Here is a 19,367-nt window from a genome sequence, read left to right on the forward strand (position 1 = left end):
CACAGTCCCAGTTATTGCCGGGTGGGAATTATCAGTTTCAGAACGTTACCATGACAGTTACAAGTGAATAAATCATATAATATTCCTAGCTGGGTTTATCCCTTTTGAAAATTAACTAAATATTGGAGTAGTAAAGTGTAAAGTTTTAGTCTTCATAAAATAATAGGCACCACTATGTTGTAACTTAGGTTTTCCTTATCCTATTTCCTATGTTGAGGCAGATAAAGAGATATATGTTATATATATATATATATATATATATATATATATATATATATAATATATATATATAATATATATATATATAACAATGCTGGAATTGTAAAATCTGAAGTCTGTAGTTTTCTCTAGAATTAAATTAGAGTTAAAATGGGGGGGGGGGGGGGGGGGGGCAGAAAGTATTTTACTACCCATAATTCAACATTTTAGTGGGTACATTTCTTGTAGGGACTTTAATGTGCCCTTAAAGGGACAGTTTACTCAAAAAATGTCTCCCCTTTAATTTGTTCCCAATGATCCACTTTACTTGCTGGAGTGTATTAAATTGTTTACAAGTAGCTCCTTTACCCTTATATTGGCATTTGAAATTGTTGATTTAGCATGTGGTATCCCCACCTATTCTGAAAGTTTGTGGCCGCGCGTACCAGCTATAGATAAGCTTTGTAAACACAGCCAGCAGAAGAAATTACACTCCCAGTGTGATATAGCAGAGATAAGGTAATAAAATGTTAATTTTCCATTGTTCTCTCAAAGTATTGGTGATTGTTTTAAGGACAGATATAAGATAAAGAAGCAGGTATATTTGCACAATGTGATACAGTAATGAGATTGGATTATATCTACAAGCTCAACCCATTTTATTAGGTTGTGGCTTCAAAACACAAAATCAGAGCTTTAATATACACAAATAAGCCTTAAAAAGCTAATTTTCATACATTTTTTACTCTGCAGTTGGTAAAAAAAGCAATTGTAAACACATTAAGGGAAAAACTATTTTACAGTATACTGTCCCTTTAAGCAGTGCTGAAAAGTCAGTGGTAGGTGTCTGTTGCCATAAAATGAGATTGCATATCAACCAATTCTCAGCAACAGAAAAGTTCAGGTGAGTGATACACAACAAACAGAATGTGACAGAAACAAGGGACTATTACTAAGTTATGCATCTACAATGCTTGCCTAGAGATTATAGTGTTAGGTTACAGTAAGTTGGTGGCTTCTTACTGAAGATTTGGTTTTGCAGTATTCTAATGTCCAGATTGAATAGTAAATGATAATGTATTTACATATTACTTTTTCCTTCAAATTATACTTGTCCCTCACTCCCTATAGCAGGGGTTGAAAAAAATTAACTTTAGGAGCCAATAAGAATATTTAGGAGTCAGTCAGACAGTGGTATTTGTATATAGGTATATAGAGAATAACCTAAAAGTTAGGAGCCAAGGAGACACAGCACAGAGGGAGTCTGTGTATCCTTGGCTACTGGGTTTGTTGAGCCCTGCCCTAGAGAGGTCAAAAAGCTAAATATGTAACCTGCATATGAGGCAAATCACATAGCTGGTTTATGCACTTTGTAGTATTTTGAAAACCTGGATTATTGATTTTGCTTATTCTCTTGGGAGTGGGGGATAAAGCACAATTTTTATACAAAAACATTTTTGCAGAAAGTTTCTAACCATTTGGCTTATCGTGGACTAAGAGGGGCTGTTAAAGCATGCAGAGAATTTGTAAAACTCCCCTTCTAAGACTGACCTTGTCCCTGTGTCAGTTCTCTGTCAGCCTGCAGTGTGAAACCCATTTGCAACTATGTCAATAGAGTATTTGTTCAGCATATGAAGTCTTTTTTTGTTTTTTTCAGAGTCTTGCAGTTTAAAGCGCTATAGAAAATGACAGAGTATGGAGAACATTTTCAAAGCCTCTCATTTTACTCAGCATGTTGTAAAAGCTTAGGCCTACTCTACATATTCACCAGTATTTCATAGGTTGATAAATGTGTTTGCAACATTAGAGCTGACCTTAAAGAGACATTCCAGCCCAAATTAAAATGCACATCAAATTAGCATTTCACTTTTGAATAAAAGTATTTGTGCATTAAACATTTAGTAGCAAAAATGCTTCTAGTCAAAGCTGTCACTGTTTTCAGAGTGAGCTTGTATTGTGCACATGCATGTGAAGTATATCTAAATATGCTTCATGCACCAGCATTTTAATCAGTGTGCATGCTTACAGAGCTGGCTTGTATCATGTAAACGGAGTCATCGCCAACACAAAAGAGGGAACCCCTAGCTGTCTCTGCAGGCACACTGTTCAGAGTGCTGGTGCATTGAGCATATTTACATACATAGTAAATGATATTACATAAAGCAGTGATAGTTTTTACTAGAAACATTGTTTGCTAATGCATATATATTGCAAAAATGTTTCTATTCAAAAGTGAAATGCTGAGTGATGTACAATTTTAGTTTTGACTGGAATTTCCCTTTAATACTGAGGAGCCACCCACACAATTTGTTTAGGAGCTACAGAATAATTTTATATAAGGATGTTTGTAGAAGAATTTAGGAGCCATAACTAGAGTTTGGTGTCTGGGATTTGTGAACCCTTGATAAACATATATATGTATGCACAGAAACAAAAACATGTCTGGCTCCTAAAATATTATGTTGCTGGTTCCTCATTGTTCATGCTGGCTCCAAACATTGATGTAATTTTATTAAAGGGACATAAAAGTCAAAACTAAACTCATTCAGATAAAGCGTGCAATTTTTAAGACATTTTTAACTTTACTGCTATTATTAAATTTACTTTGTTCTCTTGGTAGCCTTTGTTCAGAAGCAGTAATGCACTACTGGGAGCTAGCTGGTGACTACTCATATTTATCTCCTGTCATTGATCTTTATATTTTTCCATAGTGTAATTGAGTGACAATTTAAGCCACGGCTCGACAAACCCAGGAGCCTGGGAGTCACTGGCTACTAGTATAGCAAGTGCATAATTGATATTGGTTTATTAAAGGGACATGAAACCCAAAAAGTTTCTTCATTATTCAGACAGAGAATACAATTTTAAAAAAGATTCCAATTTACTTCTATTATCAAATTTGCTTTGTTCTCATGTTATTATTTTGTGTGACCGTGGCTAGCCTGGTAGTCTGCTGACTAAAGCCCAGATTGGCTCCTCCAAATATGGCAAATGGTGGATTGAGTTTGGCTATTGAATTTATTTATTTTTTGTAAAAAAGGATGTTAACGGGATATGAAACCCAAAATTGTTCTTTCATGATTAAGATAAAGCATGTGATTTTAAACAACTTTCTAATTTACGTCTAATATCACATTTTTCCGTTCTCTTTGTATCTTTTGTTGAATAGCAGGGATGTATGCTTAGGAGCGTGCCTATTTCTGGAGCACTATATAGCAGCAGTTTAACAAGTTGTTAACCATTTGCAAGAACACTAGATGGCAATGCTATTTCCTGCCATGTAGGACTCTAGATGTCTACCTACCTTCAACACAGAATACAAAGGCGAACAAAATAAATTTGATCATCAAAATAAATTGGAAACTTTTTTTTAAAATGGTATGCTCTGAATCGCAAAATACATTTTCTGGGTTTCATATCCCAAAAAGAAATGTTAAGAATTGGCTGAGATGTATATTCTACAGCAACACAACACATGTCTTGTAATTACAAGGTGTTTACTGTCCCTTTAACCCTTTGAGTGCTAATGACGGCTCTGAGACGTCACAGAGTTTCTCACTCTGGTGCTAATTACGGCTCAGAGTCATCAGCACTCTCCCACCTTGAGGGGAGATCTGGGGGCTCCTAACCGCTCCTACCCCGGCGATCGTGCCTGTAGAGTGACAGGCATCGCCGGGACTTCAGGTGATGCGCGGTGACGTCACGCGCAATGACGTGATGACGTCACCGTGCAACTTTATTTATACTTAACAATGTTAAGTATAGGAGCAGGGGGCATGCTGCTTAGAAGCCTGTATCTCAGGCATCTAAGCAGCTACAGACCCCCAATACCCACCGTTGGAAAGGTAATCGCCTAACCTTTCCAACAGTGTAAATCTTGGGGGTCTGTAAAAAAAAAAAAAGTTACATTTTTTTCCCCCCTAAAAAAATAAAAAAACCTTAGAAAATATTAGCACCCAGGTGGGAAAGTGCTTAGCACTCAAAGGGTTAAAGGAATATGAAACTTATTTTTTTTCTTTCATGATTCAGAATGAGCTTGCAATTTCAAACAACTTTCTAATTGACGTATCACATTGTGTGTTTTCTTGGTATCTTTTTCTGAAAAGCAGGTAGGTAAGTTTAGGATGTCTGGAGCACTATATGGCAGCAGTTTTGCAAGAATGTTATCCATTTGCAAGAGCACTAGATGGCAGCCCTATTTCCTGCCGTGCAGTGTTTCAAACACCTAACTAGGTATCTCTTCAACAAATAAGATAATAGTAAAATTGTATGCTCTATCTGAATCACAAAAGAACATTTTTGGGTTTCATATGGATTTCACGTTTTTTGTAATATAAATTAATTTTACTTTTCTTGCTTTTGCTGTAAAATACCTTACTTTTTGTGTACACAATATGCTTGTCGTATGCGTTCTAAAGAGGCCATGAAGCAAATTATGAAGTTTCCTTCAAAATGCTGCAGATTGCCTGTACCAGCTACATACTAGATAGTGATTACTTAGAACAGTGGGCAGACTCATTTACAACTATCCCTAATTTGTCTATTGATAACAAACCTACTCACTAGAGTTTTCATGTACTTTGCATGTCAAGTGATAATTTTAATTGCCTTGAAAACATTTATTTCTCTTGTTAAGTGTAGTCAGTCCACGGGTCATCCATTACTTATGGAATATATCTCTTCCTAACAGGAAGCTGCAAGAGGATCACCCAAGCAGAGCTGCTATATAGCTCCTCCCCTCACATGTCATATCCAGTCATTCTCTTGCAGCCTAACTAAAGATAGGTCGCTGTGAGAGGTCTGTGGTGTTTTTTAACTTAGTTTATTTCTACAATCAAAAGTTTGTTATTTTAAATGGCACCGGAGTGTGCTGTTTATTCTCAGGCAGCATTAGAAGAAGAATCTGCCTGCGTTTTCTATGATCTTAGCAGACGTAACTAAGATCCACTGGCTGTTCTCATCTGAGGAGTGAGGTAACTTCAGAAAAGGGGAATAGCATGCAGGGCCCCCCTGCAAATGAGGTATGTGCAGTAATTATTTTTCTGAGGAATGGAATTGACTGAGAAAATACTGCTGATACCAATGTAAAGTAAGTTCAGCCTTAAATGCAGTGATAGCGACTGGTATTAGGCTGATGAGTGTGTGTACACTGAATGTATTTTTCTAAGGAATGGAATTGACTCTGAAAATACTGTTAATACTGAAATAATGTATGAGCCTTAACTGCAGTAAAAGCGAATGGGAGCAGGCTTATTAATAACAATTCATAACTTTTCAAATGTATGTTTAAAACGTTTACTGGCATGTTAATCGTTTTTTGTGAGGTACTTGGTGATAAAACTTATTGGGGCATGATTTTTACAACATGGCCATCTTTGTTTTCTGCATAGAAACAGTTTTCTGAGCTTCCCCACTGTTGTAATATGAGTGGGAGGGGCCTATTTTAGCGCTTTTTTGCGCAGTAAAAATTCAGTCACAATCTGTCTACTTCATCCTCCATGATCCTGATCGTCTCTAGAGAGCTCAGGGGTCTTCAAAATTCATTTTGAGGGAGGTAATCAGTCACAGCAGACCTGTGACAGTGTGTTTTGACTGTGAGAAAAACGTTAATTATTAAATTGTTATCCGTTTTTGGGTATTAAGGGGTTAATCATCCATTTGCTGGTGGGTGCAATAATTTGCTAACTTAATACATTTACTGTGAAAAATTGGTTGCTATAACTATTTTGGTTCATTGTTATTTCAACTGTGACAGCTTTTTGTGCTTCTTAAAGGCACAGTAGCGTTTTTTATATTGCTTGTAAATTTATTTAGAAAAGTATTTCCAAGCTTGCTAGTCTCATTGCTAGTCTGTTTAAACATGTCTGACACAGATGAATCTCTTTGTTCACTATGTTTAAAGGCCAATGTGGAGCCCAAAAGAAATTTGTGTACTAATTGCATTGATGCTACTTTAAATAAAAGTCAATCTTTACATGTAAAGAAATTATCACCAGACAACGAGGGGGAAGTTATGCCGACTAACTCTCCTCACGTGTCAGTACCTTCGCCTCCCGCTCAGGAGGTGCGTGATTTTGTGGCGCCAAGTACATCAGGGAGGTCCTTACAAATCACTTTGCAAGACATGGCTACTGTTATGACAGAAGTATTATCTAAATTGCCAGAATTAAGAGGCAAGCGCGATAGCTCTGGGTTAAGGACAGAGCGCGCGGATGAGGTGAGAGCCATGTCAGATACTGCGTCACAGTTTGCAGAACGTGAAGACTGAGAGCTTCATTCTGTGGGTGACGGATCTGATCCAGGGAGACTGGATTCAGAGATTTCTAATTTTAAATTTAAGCTTGAGAACCTCCGCATATTGCTAGGGGAGGTATTAGCGGCTCTGAATGATTGTAACACGGTTGCAATTCCAGAAACATTATGTAGGTTGGATAGATACTATGCGGTACCGGTGTGTACTGACGTGTTTCCTATACCTAAAAGGCTTACAGAGATCATTAGCAAGGAGTGGGATAGACCTGGTGTGCCTTTTTCCCCTCCTCCCATATTTAGGAAAATGTTTCCTATAGACGCCACCACACGAGACTTATGGCAGACGGTCCCTAAGGTGGAGGGAGCAGTTTCTACTTTAGCTAAGCGTACCACTATCCCGGTGGAGGATAGTTGTGCCTTTTCAGATCCAATGGATAAGAAATTAGAGGGTTACCTTAAGAAAATGTTTGTTCAACAAGGTTTTATCTTACAGCCCCTTGCATGCATTGCGCCTGTCACTGCTGCGGCGGCATTCTGGTTTGAGTCTCTGGAAGAGGCCATTCGCACAGCTCCATTGGATGAAATTATGAACAAGCTTAAAGCACTTAAGCTAGCTAACGCATTTGTTTCTGATGCCGTCGTACATTTAACCAAACTTACGGCTAAGAACTCCGGATTCGCCATCCAAGCGCGCAGAGCGCTATGGCTTAAATCCTGGTCAGCTGACGTGACTTCTAAATCTAAATTGCTTAATATTCCTTTCATAGGGCAGACCTTATTCGGGCCCGGCTTGAAAGAAATTATAGCTGACATTACGGGAGGTAAGGGCCATGCTCTACCTCAGGACAGGGCCAAATCAAAGGCCAAACAGTCTAATTTTCGTGCCTTTCGTAACTTCAAGGCAGGAGCAGCATCAACTTCCTCCGCTCCAAAACAGGAAGGAGCTGTTGCTCGTTCCAGGCAGGGCTGGAAAGTTAACCAGTCCTGGAACAAGGGCAAGCAGGCCAAGAAACCTGCTGCTGCCCCCAAGACAGCATGAAGAGAGGGCCCCCTATCCGGAAACGGATCTAGTGGGGGGCAGACTTTCTCTCTTCGCCCAGGCTTGGGCAAGAGATGTCCTGGGCGTTGGAGATCATATCTCAGGGATATCTCCTGGACTTCAAAACTTCTCCTCCACGAGGGAGATTTCATCTTTCAAGGTTATCAGCAAACCAAATAAAGAAAGAGGCGTTTCTACGCTGTGTACAAGACCTCTTACTAATGGGGGTGATCCACCCAGTTCCGCGGACGGAACACGGGCAGGGATTCTATTCAAATCTATTTGTGGTTCCCAAGAAAGAGGGAACCTTCAGACCAATCTTGGACTTAAAAATCCTAAACAAATTTCTAAGAGTTCCATCATTCAAAATGGAAACTATTCGAACCATCCTTCCCATGATCCAAGAGGGTCAGTACATGACCACAGTGGACTTAAAGGATGCCTACCTTCACATACCGATTCACAAGGATCAATATCGGTACCTAAGATTTGCTTTCCTAGACAGGCATTACCAGTTTGTAGCTCTTCCCTTCGGATTAGCTACGGCTCCAAGAATCTTTACAAAAGTTCTGGGCTCACTTCTGGCGGTACTAAGACCGCGAGGCATAGCGGTGACTCCGTACCTAGACGACATTCTGATACAAGCGTCAAGTTTTCAAACTGCCAAGTCTCATACAGAGATAGTTCGGGCATTTCTGAGGTCGCATGGGTGGAAGGTGAACGTGGAAAAGAGTTCTCTATTACCACTTACAAGAGTTCCCTTTCTAGGGACTCTTATAGATTCTGTAGAGATGAAAATTTACCTGACAGAGGCCAGGTTATTAAAACTTCTAAATGCTTGCCGTGTCCTTCATTCCATTCCACACCCGTCAGTAGCTCAGTGCATGGAAGTAATCGGCTTAATGGTAGCGGCAATGGACATAGTACCATTTGCGCGCCTGCATCTCAGACCGCTGCAATTGTGCATGCTAAGTCAGTGGAACGGGGATTACTCAGATTTGTCCCCCCTACTAAATCTGGATCAAGAGACCAGAGATTCTCTTCTATGGTGGCTTTCTCGGCCACATCTGTCCAAGGGGATGACCTTTCGCAGGCCAGATTGGACGATTGTAACAACAGACGCCAGCCTTCTAGGCTGGGGCGCAGTCTGGAACTCCCTGAAAGCTCAGGGATTATGGACTCAGGAGGAGAAACTCCTCCCAATAAATATTCTGGAATTAAGAGCAATATTCAATGCTCTCCTAGCTTGGCCTCAGTTAGCAACTCTGAGGTTCATCAGATTTCAGTCGGACAACATCACGACTGTGGCTTACATCAACTATCAAGGGGGAACCAGAAGTTCCCTAGCGATGTTGGAAGTCTCAAAGATAATTCGCTGGGCAGAGTCTCACTCTTGCCACCTGTCAGCGATTTACATCCCAGGCGTGGAGAACTGGGAGGCGGATTTTCTAAGTCGCCAGACTTTTCATCCGGGGGAGTGGGAACTTCATCCGGAGGTCTTTGCTCAACTGATTCATCGTTGGGGCAATCCAGATCTGGATCTCATGGCGTCTCGTCAGCACGCCAAGCTTCCTTGTTACGGATCCAGGTCCAGGGACCCGGGAGCGGTGCTGATAGATGCTCTGACAGCCCCTTGGGTCTTCAACATGGCTTATGTGTTTCCACCATTCCCGATGCTTCCTCGTTTGATTGCCAAGATCAAACAGGAGAGAGCTTCGGTGATTCTGATAGCGCCTGCGTGGCCACACAGGACCTGGTATGCAGACCTAGTGGACATGTCGTCCTGTCCACCGTGGTCTCTGCCTCTGAGACAGGACCTTCTAATTCAGGGTCCTTTCAACCATCCAAATCTAATTTCTCTGAGGCTGACTGCATGGAGATTGAACGCTTGATTCTATCAAAGCGTGGCTTCTCGGAGTCGGTTATTGATACCTTAATACAGGCTAGGAAGCCTGTTACCAGAAAAATTTACCATAAGATATGGCGTAAATATTTATATTGGTGCGAATCCAAGAGTTACTCATGGAGTAAGGTTAGGATTCCTAGGATATTGTCCTTTCTACAAGAGGGTTTAGAAAAGGGCTTATCTGCTAGTTCGTTAAAGGGACAAATTTCTGCTCTGTCTATTCTTCTACACAAACGTCTGGCTGAAGTTCCAGACGTTCAGGCTTTTTGTCAGGCTTTAACTAGGATTAAGCCTGTGTTTAAGACTGTTGCTCCGCCGTGGAGCTTAAACTTAGTTCTTAATGTTCTTCAAGGCGTTCCATTTGAACCCCTTCATTCCATTGATATCAAGCTGTTATCCTGGAAGGTTTTGTTTTTGATGGCTATTTCCTCGGCTCGAAGAGTCTCTGAGTTATCTGCCTTACATTGTGATTCTCCTTATCTGATTTTTCATTCAGACAAGGTAGTTCTGCGTACTAAACCTGGGTTCTTACCTAAGGTAGTTAATAACAGGAATATCAATCAAGAGATTGTTGTTCCATCACTGTGTCCTAACCCTTCTTCAAAGAAGGAACGACTTTTGCATAATCTGGACGTAGTCCGTGCCCTGAAGTTCTATTTGCAGGCAACTAAAGATTTTCGTCAAACTTCTTCCCTGTTTGTCGTTTACTCTGGACAGAGAAGAGGTCAAAAGGCTTCGGCTACCTCTCTCTCTTTTTGGCTTCGTAGCATAATACGTTTAGCCTATGAGACTGCTGGACAGCAGCCTCCTGAAAGGATTACAGCTCATTCTACTAGAGATGTGGCTTCCACCTGGGCCTTTAAAAATGAGGCCTCTGTTGAACAGATTTGCAAGGCTGCGACTTGGTCTTCGCTTCACACCTTTTCAAAATTTTACAAATTTGACACTTTTGCTTCTTCGGAGGCTATTTTTGGGAGAAAGGTACTTCAGGCAGTGGTTCCTTCTGTTTAATGTTCCTGCCTTGTCCCTCCCTTCATCCGTGTACTTTAGCTTTGGTATTGGTATTCCATAAGTAATGGATGACCTGTGGACTGACTACACTTAACAAGAGAAAACATAATTTCTCCAACATTGGTGTGTCCGGTCCACGGCATCATCCTTACTTGTGGGATATTCTCTTCCCCAACAGGAAATGGCAAAGAGTCCCAGCAAAGCTGGTCACATGATCCCTCCTAGGCTCCGCCCACCCCAGTCATTCTCTTTGCCGTTGCACAGGCAACATCTCCACGGAGATGGTTAAGAGTTTTTTGGTGTTTAAATGTAGTTTTATTCTTCTATCAAGTGTTTGTTATTTTAAAATAGTGCTGGTATGTACTATTTACTCTGAAACAGAAAAGGATGAAGATTTCTGTTTGTAAGAGGAAGATGATTTTAGCAGACAGTAACTGAAATCAATTGCTGTTTCCACACAGGACTGTTGAGATGAAGTAACTTCAGTTGGGGGAAACAGTTAGCAGTCTTTTCTGCTTAAGGTATGACTAGCCATATTTCTAACAAGACCATGTAATGCTGGAAGGCTGTCATTTCCCCTCATGGGGACCAGTAAGCCATTTTCTTAGTTAAACATAAAAGAATAAAGGGCTTCAAAAAGGGCTTAAAAACTGGTAGACATTTTTCTGGGCTAAAACAGTTGCTTTACTAGGCATATTATGCAGATTCTAACTAATTATTGGTAATTATAATCTTGGGGAACGTTTAGAAAAACGGCAGGCACTGTGTTGGACACCTTTTTCAGATGGGGGCCTTTCTAGTTATAGACAGAGCCTCATTCTTGGAGTGTATAGGGGTTAAATGTAAAAACGGCTCCGGTTCCGTTAATTTAAGGGTTAAAGCTCTGAAATTTGGTGTGCAATACTTTTAATGCTTTAAGACACTGTGGTGAAATTTTGGTGAATTTTGAACAATTCCTTCATACTTTTTCACATATTCAGTAATAAAGTGTTTTCAGTTTGAAATTTAAAGTGACAGTAACGGTTTTATTTTAAAACGTTTTTTTGTGCTTTGTTGACAAGTTTAAGCCTGTTTAACATGTCTGTACCATCAGATAAGCTATGTTCTATATGTATGAAAGCCAATGTGTCTCCCCATTTAAATTTATGTGATAATTGTGCCATAGTGTCCAAACAAAGTAAGGACAGTATTGCAACAGATAATGATATTGCCCAAGATGATTCCTCAAATGAGGGGAGTAAACATGATACTACATCATCCCCTACTGTGTCTACACCAGTTATGCCCACACAGGAGGCCCCTAGTACATCTAGTGCGCCAATACTTATTACCATGCAACAATTAACGGCTGTAATGGATAACTCCATAGCAAATCTTTTATCCAAAATGCCTACTTATCAGAGAAAGCGCGATTGCTCTGTTTTAAACACTGAAGAGCAAGAGGACGCTGATGATAACTGTTCTGACATACCCTCACACCAATCTCAAGGGGCCATGAGGGAGGTTTTGTCTGATGGAGAAATTTCAGATTCAGGAAAAATTTCTCATCAAGCTGAACCTGATGTTGTGACATTTAAATTTAAATTAGAACATCTCCGCGCACTGCTTAAGGAGGTGTTATCTACTCTGGATGATTGTGACAATTTGGTCATTCCAGAGAAATTATGTAAGATGGACAAGTTCCTAGAGGTTCCGGTGCCCCCCGACGCTTTTCCTATACCCAAGCGGGTGGCGGACATAGTAAATAAAGAGTGGGAAAGGCCTGGCATACCTTTTGTTCCCCCCCCTATATTTAAGAAATTATTTCCTATAGTCGACCCCAGAAAGGACTTATGGCAGACAGTCCCCAAGGTCGAGGGGGGCGGTTTCTACTCTAAACAAACGCACTACTATTCCTATCGAAGATAGTTGTGCTTTCAAAGATCCTATGGATAAGAAATTAGAGGGTTTGCTTAAAAAGATTTTTGTACAGCAAGGTTACCTTCTACAACCAATTTCATGCATTGTTCCTGTCACTACGGCAGCGTGTTTCTGGTTCGAGGAACTAGAAAAATCGCTCAGTAAAGAATCTTCGTATGAGGAGGTTATGGACAGAGTTCAAGCACTTAAATTGGCTAACTCTTTTGTTTTAGATGCCGCTTTGCAATTAGCTAGATTAGCGGCGAAAAATTCAGGGTTTGCTGTCGTGGCGCGCAGAGTGCTTTGGCTAAAGTCTTGGTCAGCGGATGTGTCTTCCAAGACAAAATTGCTTAACATTCCTTTCAAAGGTAAAACATTATTTGGACCTGATTTGAAAGAGATTATTTCAGACATCACTGGGGGAAAGGGCCACGCCCTCCCACAGGATAGGTCTTTTAAGGCTAATAATAAGCCTAATTTTCGTCCCTTTCGCAGAAACGGACCAGTCTCTAATTCTGTATCCTCTAAGCAAGAGGGTAATACTTCACAACCCAAACCAGCCTGGAAACCAATGCAAGGCTGGAACAAGGGTAAGCAGGCCAAGAAGCCTACCACTGCTACCAAAACAGCATGAAGGGATAGCCCCCGATCCGGGACCGGATTTAGTGGGGGGCAGATTTTCTCTCTTTGCTCAGGCTTGGGCAAGAGATGTTCAGGATCCTTGGGCGCTAGAAATAGTTTCTCAAGGTTATCTCCTGGAATTCAAGGAACTACCCCCAAGGGGAAGGTTCCACAGGTCTTAATTATCTTCAAACCAAATAAAGAGACAGGCATTCTTACATTGTGTAGAAGACCTGTTAAAGATGGGAGTGATACATCCAGTTCCAATAAGAGAACAAGGAATGGGATTTTATTCCAATCTGTTCATAGTTCCCAAGAAAGAGGGAACATTCAGACCAATTTTGGATCTAAAGATCCTAAACAAATTTCTCAGGGTACCATCGTTCAAAATGGAAACTATTCGAACGATCCTACCTACTATCCAGGAAAATCAATTTATGACTACCGTGGATTTAAAGGATGCGTACCTACATATTCCTATCCACAAGGAACATCATCAGTTCCTAAGGTTCGCTTTTCTGGACAAGCATTACCAGTTTGTGGCACTTCCATTTGGATTAGCCACTGCTCCAAGGATTTTCACAAAGGTACTAGGGTCCCTTCTAGCGGTTCTAAGACCAAGGGGCATTGCAGTAGTACCTTACTTGGACGACATCCTGATTCAAGCGTCGTCCCTGTCAAAAGCAAAGGCTCATACGGACATCGTCCTAGCCTTTCTCAGATCTCACGGATGGAAGGTGAACAAAGAAAAAAGTTCTCTGTCCCCGTCAACAAGAGTTCCCTTCTTGGGAACAATAATAGATTCCTTAGAAATGAGGATTTTTCTGACAGAGGTCAGAAAATCAAAACTTCTAAGCTCTTGTCAAGTACTTCATTCTGTTCCTCGTCCTTCCATAGCGCAGTGCATGGAAGTAATAGGATTGATGGTTGCAACAATGGACATAGTTCCTTTTGCACGAATTCATCTAAGACCATTACAACTATGCATGCTCAGACAGTGGAATGGGGATTATACAGACTTGTCTCCGACGATTCAAGTAGATCAAAAGACCAGAGATTCACTCCGTTGGTGGCTGACCCTGGACAATCTGTCACAGGGAATGAGCTTCTGCAGACCAGAGTGGGTCATTGTCACGACCGACGCCAGCCTAGTGGGCTGGGGCGCGGTCTGGGAATCCCTGAAAGCTCAGGGTCTATGGTCTCGGGAAGAGTCTCTTCTCCCGATAAACATTCTGGAACTGAGAGCGATATTCAATGCTCTCAGAGCTTGGCCTCAACTAGCAAAGGCCAAATTCATAAGGTTTCAGTCAGACAACATGACGACCGTTGCATATATCAATCATCAGGGGGGGAACAAGGACTTCCCTGGCGATGAAAGAAGTGACCAAGATAATTCAATGGGCGGAGGATCACTCCTGCCACTTGTCTGCGATCCACATCCCAGGAGTGGAAAATTGGGAAGCGGATTTTCTGAGTCGTCAGACATTCCATCCGGGGGAGTGGGAACTCCATCCGGAAATCTTTGCCCAAATAACTCAATTATGGGGCATTCCAGACATCGATCTGATGGCGTCTCGTCAGAACTTCAAGGTTCCTTGCTACGGGTCCAGATCCAGGGATCCCAAGGCGACCCTAGTAGATGCACTAGTAGCACCTTGGACCTTCAACCTAGCTTATGTATTCCCACCGTTTCCTCTCATCCCCAGGCTGGTAGCCAGGATCAATCAGGAGAGGGCCTCGGTGATCTTGATAGCTCCTGCGTGGCCACGCAGGACTTGTTATGCAGACCTGGTCAATATGTCATCGGCTCCACCATGGAAGCTACCTTTGAGACAGGACCTTCTTGTTCAGGGTCCATTCGAACATCCGAATCTGGTTTCCCTCCAACTGACGGCTTGGAGATTGAACGCTTGATTTTATCAAAGTGTGGGTTTTCAGATTCTGTAATAGATACTCTGATTCAGGCTAGAAAGCCTGTAACTAGAAAAATTTACCATAAAATATGGAAAAAATATATCTGTTGGTGTGAATCTAAAGGATTCCCATGGAACAAGATAAAAATTCCTAAGATTCTATCCTTTCTACAAGAAGGTTTGGAGAAAGGATTATCTGCAAGTTCTCTGAAGGGACAGATCTCTGCTTTATCTGTTTTACTTCACAAAAGACTGGCAGCTGTGCCAGATGTTCAAGCATTTGTTCAGGCTCTGGTTAGGATCAAGCCTGTTTACAGACCTTTGACTCCTCCCTGGAGTCTAAATCTAGTTCTTTCAGTTCTTCAAGGGGTTCCGTTTGAACCCTTACATTCCGTAGTTATTAAGTTATTATCTTGGAAAGTTTTGTTTTTGGTTGCAATTTCTTCTGCTAGAAGAGTTTCAGAGTTATCTGCTCTGCAGTGTTTTCCGCCCTATCTGGTGTTCCATGCAGATAAGGTGGTTTTGCGTACTAAGCCTGGTTTTCTTCCGAAAGTTGTTTCCAACAAAAATATTAACCAGGAGATAGTTGTACCTTCTTTGTGTCCGAATCCAGTTTCAAAGAAGGAACGTTTGTTACACAATTTGGACGTAGTCCGTGCTCTAAAATTCTATTTAGAGGCTACTAAAGATTTCAGACAAACATCTTCCTTGTTTGTTGTTTATTCTGGTAAAAGGAGAGGTCAAAAAGCGACTTCTACCTCTCTTTCCTTTTGGCTTAAAAGCATTATCCGATTGGCTTATGAGACTGCCGGACGGCAGCCTCCTGAAAGAATCACAGCTCACTCCACTAGGGCTGTGGCTTCCACATGGGCCTTCAAGAACGAGGCTTCTGTTGACCAGATATGTAAGGCAGCGACTTGGTCTTCACTGCACACTTTTGCCAAATTTTACAAATTTGATACTTTTGCTTCTTCGGAGGCTATTTTTGGGAGAAAGGTTTTGCAAGCCGTGGTGCCTTCCATTTAGGTGACCTGATTTGCTCCCTCCCTTCATCCGTGTCCTAAAGCTTTGGTATTGGTTCCCACAAGTAAGGATGATGCCGTGGACCGGACACACCAATGTTGGAGAAAACAGAATTTATGCTTACCTGATAAATTACTTTCTCCAACGGTGTGTCCGGTCCACGGCCCGCCCTGGTTTTTTAATCAGGTCTGATGAATTATTTTCTCTAACTACAGTCACCACGGTATCATATGGTTTCTCCTATATATATTTTCTCCTGTCCATCGGTCGAATGACTGGGGTGGGCGGAGCCTAGGAGGGATCATGTGACCAGCTTTGCTGGGACTCTTTGCCATTTCCTGTTGGGGAAGAGAATATCCCACAAGTAAGGATGATGCCGTGGACCGGACACACCGTTGGAGAAAGTAATTTATCAGGTAAGCATAAATTCTGTTTTATGCTTACCTGATAAATTTATTTCTCTTGTAGTGTAGTCAGTCCACGGCCCGCCCTGTCTTTTAAGGCAGATCTAAATTTTAATTAAACTCCAGTCACCACTGCACCCTATGGTTTCTCCTTTCTCGTCTGCTTTGGTCGAATGACTGAATATGACATGTGAGGGGAGGAGCTATATAGCAGCTCTGCTTGGGTGATCCTCTTGCAGCTTCCTGTTTGGAAGAGATATATTCCATAAGTAATGGATGACCCGTGGACTGACTACACTACAAGAGAAATAAATTTATCAGGTAAGCATAAATTATGTTTTTGCATATAGGTCTTTCACAATTCAGCAATTAATTCATGATATAAATTATGACTATATATATATATATATATATATGTAAATATAATTGTCTGTGTTCCTCTAGTCACAGTTTATTGTTGGCTACCTGTCCTGAAGGCTTTTATTACATCAACAAAATAAACAGTTGGGTAACTGCAGAAATTCAATTTATTTTCTAGGCACAGATAGATACAAGTATATATTTTGTAATACACAATAAAGAATATTATAACTTGCTTATTAAATAATGCAATGGGCACATCTGGCTTATAGGACCCCTAAATACAGTATAATTAAAAATATGCAATACAAAGAATGCAACATCACATACATAGAATATTTCCCCTCCTCCTGTATCATGTGACAGATATCAGCCAATGTGTGCATATAAAAAAGAATATGCACATTTTGATACATATATATATTTTTTATATTGCATGCTTTATCAGAATCATGAAACGTTATATTTGATTTAAGTGGCCCTTTAAATAGTGTTTGTAAAAAAATTGCCATATTTTGAAGGCAGTTTTTTTTTTTACCTTGTTTTCCTTGGCACACTGATGCACTGGCAACTGTTTATCCAGCAGCAAAAAAGGATGCTAGAGTCATAAAAAATAAATGTCTGAAAAACATTTAAAACCTGTTTTAGGGGAAAATTGCATTGTTTTGCAGTCATATGACACACCCCTTGAAAAGCCTTTTGTTGTACATTTTGTTTCCTTTACCGTGGCCAATTGGGGACAGGTGTTAACCATTGTACAGCATCTAGAAGTATAAGAGTACTGTATTATATTTAATACTCCAGTGTCTCTGGGGTGGAGTTGGAACTGTACTATTTTCAGTTTTTAAAAAAAAAAAAAAAAAAAAGGAATGATACCAAAATAAATAAAAGTCCATGGAAGAGTTTTTTTTTTTTTAAATTATACTTAAAGGGACAGTATACACTCATTTTCATATAACTGCATGTAATAGACACTACTATAAAGAATAAGATGCACAGATACTGATATAAAAATCCAGTATAAAATGGTTTAAAAACGTACTTAGAAGCTTTCAGTTTAGCTCTGTTGAAAAGGCAGTTGGAAAGCCCACTGCAAGTGGGAAATAAGACACTCCCCCTCCCCCTTCTTTTGCAAATGAAATGACCCTTTACACAAACAGGATTAAGCTGAAGAAGGTAGCTGACGGTATTCAAATAAAACTTTGGGGCTTGGTTAGGAGTCTGAAAATCAGAGCAATGTTATTTAAAAATAAGCAAAATGATACATTTTTTTAAAAAAAACAAACTTTATGGGCTTTATAAATAGATCATCTACAAAACATTTATGCAAAGAAAAAATGAGTGTATAATGGCCCTTTAAATATTTTATGGGGAAATAATTTTTGAATTTACAGTCCCTTTAAGCTGAAGATGTAATTTCCCCATGCAATGTATAAAACTTCTTATTATTTAAAGTCTTACACTTCTGCCTCTATAGTTTCCCAAGTACCAGGCAGGCACCTACTGACAGCTTTGCACAGGCTTGAGGAAAACAAATGTTTGTAGAGATCATGCACTTTAACATATTAGATGACATTAATAATTCATTTTAGTGTCAAGTTACCAGAGCGGCCTGTGTCTACAAACCCTGATGTAAAGGGACTTCCCTTCCTTATATGGTCGCAGGAAGTGGGCGGCTACAGTGAGAGAAGGAAGATGTTGAAAAGTATGTTGCAAGGAAAGGGGGGAGGGAAATACATGATTTTAAAACTGTGAGTTACCGAGATGTTAAGAGGTTGTACCTCAGTTGCATCAACTGCATAGCTAAGTGTGCTTCACCCCCTCTCTTGTAGTTAAGGGGTTAAATGATAGAATCGAATGATTATTTATATTGTGCAGATAATTGTCACCTTGCAAGATGAATAAAAGAGTAAAAGATACATGGGGAAATATTGGGAATCAGAAACAAAAAACAATATTGGTAGCTGCGACTGGCATGGCAGAACTGGTTTACTGCGCAGTGTATATCACCTTACAGCAGAGAGAGGGAGGGCACCCTGGGTGTTGTGTAATTCTCCAGCTCCCCTCCCTCTCTGCACTCTCACTGCTGTGCTTTATTTTGTGTTGTTGTTGCAAGCTCTGAGCTCAGCGGATGAGTCAGAGCCATGCAGTCATTCCACTCTGCACCCAGCTAGAGCATTTGCAAAGTAGTACTAGGGAAACACTGCTGCCCTGTAACTGGAGCTTTGCTTCTGAGATCTGGGGCGGACCCCTTGATCTACAGCTAGGCACAGGGTGGATTTGAGTTGTGCAGCAGGAGGAGTGAAACTGTGAAACTACACCATTTGCAGCAGCTCAGCTGGAAGGGAAACTGTGCACAGGAGCAATTTTTCATAATGTGCTTCCCTATTTAGATGTGAAGACAATTCTTTGGATATGTCCAGCTCTACTTTGTCTTTGTTTGCAGGAACTTGGTGAGTTTTATAAAGGGAAATGTACGCGGCTGTGGTGTTTGCAATTGAAGCCCTAATGTTTTCAGTGAGCTGAGCTTGCAGGGAATACAAAACAATTCATTTCTCTAGCTTGTTCGTAAACTGATCTGCCGCCGTCAGCTTTTTTTGTTTTTGCTTCTAACTCCTGAGTTGCTCGACCAGTCAAATGCTGTCGTTTTGGCTTTGACATCCATAAGAATGTCTCCTTTTAACCCTATGAATGCTGAGAGAGCGCCACATGTTGCATAGTAGTGTGTTATGCCTGGTCTT

General features: G+C 40.7%; 1 protein-coding gene across 3 annotated transcripts in view; it reads left to right on the forward strand.

Moving 5' to 3' along the window:
• Positions 1-19,367, forward strand: part of MIDEAS (mitotic deacetylase associated SANT domain protein) — a 233,592-nt gene that overhangs the window by 54,634 nt on the left and 159,591 nt on the right. The window contains exon 1 of one of the 3 annotated variants that reach the window (XR_008400072.1): positions 18,752-19,079. The exons of the other annotated variants lie outside the window; for them this stretch is intronic. The gene's annotated coding sequence lies outside the window, so the exon portion shown is untranslated. Of the gene's footprint in view, positions 1-18,751; positions 19,080-19,367 lie in introns of those variants that run through there. 3 annotated transcript variants of the gene reach the window in all.

Source organism: Bombina bombina, chromosome 1, assembly GCF_027579735.1.
Source record: "Bombina bombina isolate aBomBom1 chromosome 1, aBomBom1.pri, whole genome shotgun sequence".
Lineage (NCBI taxonomy): Eukaryota > Metazoa > Chordata > Amphibia > Anura > Bombinatoridae > Bombina > Bombina bombina.